The sequence below is a fragment of the Pseudophryne corroboree genome, chromosome 5, assembly GCF_028390025.1.
Source record: "Pseudophryne corroboree isolate aPseCor3 chromosome 5, aPseCor3.hap2, whole genome shotgun sequence".
NCBI classification, from domain to species: domain Eukaryota; kingdom Metazoa; phylum Chordata; class Amphibia; order Anura; family Myobatrachidae; genus Pseudophryne; species Pseudophryne corroboree.
Window position 1 is genome coordinate 203,672,796 of NC_086448.1, and position 5,081 is coordinate 203,677,876.

Sequence of the window (5,081 nt, forward strand, 5' to 3'; positions counted from 1 at the left end):
TGATGTAACAGGTTGGACGTATTATGAGCGGCCCAAGATCGTGTGCAAGTATTCCTTGGAAAATCGAGAAGCAAACTTCTCCGAAACCCATGAGATACCACCAGTATGACTGTGACGAACTGTCTTATGATCCGTTTTGGCAACGGAGAGAGCAGCGGAAAATGGTGGAGCCAGATACACGATGCTGAATGACCACATGAATGTGAGAGACTCCACCGCCACTGCCCTTGTGATGTGTTTTGTACACATACTGAGCTTTTGTAATTGTGGCGAGATGCCATCATGTATACTTGAGGGTAACCCCCTTCTGTGGACTCACATATGAAACACCTCTGGATTTAATGTCCAGTTTTCAGGATCCAAATCCTGACGGGTGAGATCATCTGTCTAACAGATGTCCACTCACGGAATGATCTCTTGACATTTTCACATAATGGTGTTCTGAGCCATTGAGGATTTGAGTTACCTGCCGCATTGCCATGCGGCTTCTTGGTTCTCACTGTTGTTGTGTATGCAACTGCCGTTGCCTTGTTTGACTGCTTAAGCCCAGCGTGAGCCAGGCATCAAAAAATTACATGAAACTCACGGTTGTTCCTCTCCACGGAAATCTTTAGTAAAAGGCGAAAGATTTATTCGTTCTGAAGAGAAACCAGAGTATATCCCTGGTCAGACTGAAAGTGAATCATGTATTGCATTGTAAAATGCACGGAGTTCTAGGACATTTATCGACAGCAATCTGTCGTGTTTTAGAACCTTTGTCACTGATTTTAACTACAAATCCTGACCCTCTGCGACTGTCGTCCAGAGTATATGCACCCTTGTCCCTCTGTGGGAAACGCGAGTGAAGGGTGGCAAACTAAATTGAAAACACATCTTTATTCTTAATAGGTGAATACACCAATGTACCGCTAGTGTGCGTGTTTTGCACTAATTACTAGATGTACATTATTCTTGCTGGTGTAGTAGGTAAAAGTCTTTGATTTACCGTATTTATAATCTTACCTAGGAATTGACATCGTTTAGACGGAATTAGATGCGATTGTTTTCGAACTTGATCTGCTACCGCAGTATACCTTAGTAGCGCAAGTTAGAGGAACTTTGTTGAGACAGAGTTCTTATGTGAGATGAGCTATCATCCCAACATCACTTTGGTAAATACCCGAAGCGATAAGCAACGGTAGACCTGAAATGGTTAATGGTTGTGGCGATTTGCAAACGCTAGAACCTGTGATGAACAAACCGGACTGGGTAAATACGCATTGTGAAGATCAAATGCAATTATGCAAATTTTGTGGCTCCAATAAGCAAATACTAACCGCAGAAAATCCATTTTCCAAGTGTAGTAAATGACTTGCTGATTGATATTGCGACGGAGCAGTTTGGTTTTGCTCAAACAGAGGGGAATAAGTAACTCTGACTCTGTTGGCGTACTACTGCCTGGTTTATAAACCAGCAAAACTAAATGGCCACCTGCCAAACCGTTCGACAGAGGCAGTTTTGTACTTTAAGCTGTAAATAGCTGAGACATGTATGAGTTGAAGTCATGAAACCTCGCAAATGTAACATGTAAAGACGCGCTTCCACAATTGTAAAAGAGGTGATCAAACCACTGGCTTGCTGACTGTAACGTCCTGTCGTTACAAGGCGTGACTGTTTCTTATAAAGGGGTAAAACGCCGTTACAAGTATACTGTATGCGGTAATGGCTGAATATCATAAAGGGATAAAACGCCGTTACAAGTATATCAAATTTAGGAGCAAACAAGCTCTGGCCTTGTCGCGCTTAACTAGCGAAAATGAAAATAACCGGCGTTAGCAGAAGCTTTACAGATATACTCTGCAGCTTCTTTTAACCGTGATCGTCATTGTTTCATACATAGATTCTAGTGACCCAAATGTATCCTGGGTTTTTATAATGTTTGACAGAAACGCATCTACCAATGGCGGATCGCGTCCTTTTGGAAACGATTATGTATGGTTGTCCAAAACCCCGCACTATCTGAGTGCTGGACTAATGTACCCTTCTCACTCGTAGTTATCGGTGTGAGATTTGACATAGAATCGTGCATTAAATTATAAGACCAGTGAAATAAAAACTCTGGTACCCAAAGGGAAATTGGCCCTTTGGAAAGACTGTCTTTTGTTAGAGCTGGCGGAGTCATTCCGAGACTCCGATGTTACCGCTCTTTTAATTTGAATTGCCAATGTTAACCTAGGCTTTTTAAAATTATTTTTAGTCTGTACTAGAGCCTTACTCGCTATGTAGACAGACACCAGAATAGGCAACAGACAGACACTTGCACGACTTAATGAAGTTATTATGTGTCATATATATATATAAATGTTATTGCTGAACAGCATATTCATATGAAACTCATGCTTGTTTCTCTCTACGGAAATCTTTAGCCAAAAACAAAAGATTTATTCGATATGAAGAGAAACCAAAGTATTCTTTATGTGAAAAGCAGTTCACATGGGCATATGAAACCCGAACCAAATTCCTACTAACTCCCCTGCGCCTCTGGTGGCTTAGAGATGTAGGGTAGGAATGTTCTAGAATTATGTAGAAATACAGATTACCTGGCTAACTTATGTGAAACCTGAACCAAAAATTCCTACTAACACCCCTGCGCCTCCTTGTGGAGTAGAGGTGTATGTCGGAATGTTCTGGAATTATAAGCTGGAACAACAGCAATGATTAAAATGGCCCTCATGCCATGCTTTCACTGAAAATCACAGTACAGTTTACCTGCTGCAGTGCTATTTAATAGCCTATTATACAGTGATATCCCAGGTTTAGTATACAGTAAAATACATGCATTCCCAATACATGCTTTTAGTTAGCCTTCCAGTAATATAAACACTGCCTGCTGATTTTTGTATTATATTGCAGCCTTAACAGAAAACCAGGAAACATGGTTAAAAATGGCTGCATGAAACTCATGGTTGTTCCTCTCCAGGGAAATCTTTAGTAAAAGGCGAAAGATTTAGTCATTCTGAAGAGAAACCAGAGTATTGTTTAAAAAAAACAAACAACCAAACTGAACAGCCTATTTCTTAACCCATGCAGCCTTTGGTGCTGCTGCTATGGGCATTACTCCCCCTCACCCCCCCTGCAGCTGCGCTGCTTGTGCGCTAGCTTCTACCCCCTGTTACCTGCAGCGGACGGGAGCGGGTGCAGGGATAGCCGGGGAGCGCTGTGTATAGCGCCGGGGAGCCGTCCGGAAGAGCGCGCCTTACATCGTTCAGCAGTGTCCGTGTATCAGCGGCGGGCTGCGGTGGGCGGTCAGCGCTGGAAGAGCGGCCGGCGTCTCTGAATGACGTGCGGCCGCTCAGAGCTGTGCGCGTAGTGTGGCTGGCTCGGCTGGCCTCGCTCAGGGGTCTAATTAGCGGCGGCACGTGGACGGGTGCCTCAGTAAAGAATTTCCCCACACAACAGGGCGGCAGCATGAGCTGACCGCCCTGACAAACATACCTTGCTCGCCACTTATGTAAGCTTTCATCCTGGCTGTGACGGGGCTTCTTTCTGTAAGCTCCGTCCAGCAGATCCTGGCTCCTGTCTCATCTCCAGGTGCAGCTGTTTGTCTTATCTTGGCTGTGACGGGGCTTCTCCTGTAAGCTCCGTCCAGCTCCATTTTCCTTCCAGCTCTTTGTCTCATCCTGGCTGTGACGGGGTTTCTGTAAGCTCCGTTCAGCTTGCAGGAGACAGTGGCTGCCTGTGGCTGTGAGGGTGCTCTTTGTGAGGACCGACACGCCATGCGCTGCTTGTAGCGCCTGTGGCTGTGAGGGTGCTCTTTGTGAGGACCGACACGCCATGCGCTGCCTTGCAGCGGCACCATCCCGGACCCATGTTTTTCCAGAAACTGGGAAGGGAAGTGTAAAAATTAAAAATAAAAAGTAAAATTAAAAATTTAATAAAATCTTCTGACATGTGGCATTCCCACAAGCCGATGTTCGTGCTGTGAGCACCGAAAAAACACTGGGAGAGTACACTGAGGTACTCGGGGATATGGAGGGGGGAGAGTCCTAAATTTAAATATTCAGTGCCTTTGTTCGGCTACGCCCGTCCATATCCCTAAGAGTACTCCAGTGACCCCTAGTGGATGATAAAGAAATCACTATCACTTTTCCCCGGGGTGTGACCACAGCCAGCCACTACTCCGGCCACCTTCTTGTGACACCAAAATGCATCTTACATATCATCAGGGTGGTGCTGCTGTTGGGGGCAGGTTGCTGCCTCAGTCTCCTGGTTGGTGCTGCGATTGGAGGGGGTACTGCTTCCCTGTGCTGCCACTGTCTCCCGGATCATCGTGCCGCTGGCTGAATTGCAGCTTGACGCTACTGCTGCCGGGAGTAACAGCTTTCTGACTGTTGTTGCTGGTGGCTGCCTACTGCTCATTGCCGCCGGAACACTGACCGGCTCGGCAGTGATGCTGGCAGAGGAGTAGTGGTGGTGGGGTGGGGGGGTGCCTGCTCCCTTCCCTTGAGCATGCCGCAGTGTAAAAAAATCAATAATAAATAGAGAGCATACCAGGGTGAGAGTCTGTATGGATCACAGTGATTACACGGGGCACAGCATAAGGACACCTTGCTGTGAGGGGCTCTGCCCACACAGATTGCTGCACCCTCTCTGATGTCAGCCGCTGCCCTCTCGTTCTCTGGGCAGCCAGTTCCAGTGTGAGGTAGGAGAGGAAGAGAACACACAGGTGTTAGGCGCCGTGGTCCGCGATGTCCTCGCGGCCCGGCGCCTAGCAACGCCGAGCGTGCTAGCCGCCGGCTCCCTAGCAACGCTAGGACGCCGGGCGCGCTGAGCCGCCTGGACCCTAGCAATGGGGACGCCACGGACGGACTGCGCTCCCCGTTGCAGGGTCAATCAAGTGAACTACACACACACTTGTCTTCTGGTCGTGCAGCAAGGCAGCTGCACGGCATTGTGCTAATCAGGCTCTGAACTTCTGATTGGAGGACTCCCTGCTAAATACCTTCTCAGTGCCTCACACAGACGCCGGTTATAGCTTCCTGCATGCTGCTTTGGTTTGCTGACGTCTGTTCCAGTTCTGCTGTGTCCGGTCATTCCTGTCC

The 5,081-nt window shown here is 47.3% G+C and overlaps 3 non-coding genes across 3 annotated transcripts; all 3 read right to left on the minus strand.

The window, feature by feature from the left end:
- Window positions 1-543: 543 nt before the first annotated feature.
- LOC134931238 (U5 spliceosomal RNA) lies at window positions 544-658 on the minus strand. Its single transcript, XR_010179039.1, has one exon. It is a non-coding gene; the product is annotated as a U5 spliceosomal RNA (small nuclear RNA).
- Window positions 659-2,333: 1,675 nt separating this feature from the next.
- LOC134931313 (U5 spliceosomal RNA) lies at window positions 2,334-2,449 on the minus strand. Its single transcript, XR_010179091.1, has one exon. It is a non-coding gene; the product is annotated as a U5 spliceosomal RNA (small nuclear RNA).
- Window positions 2,450-2,903: 454 nt separating this feature from the next.
- LOC134931281 (U5 spliceosomal RNA) lies at window positions 2,904-3,015 on the minus strand. The gene has a single exon (XR_010179072.1). It is a non-coding gene; the product is annotated as a U5 spliceosomal RNA (small nuclear RNA).
- Window positions 3,016-5,081: the final 2,066 nt, after the last annotated feature.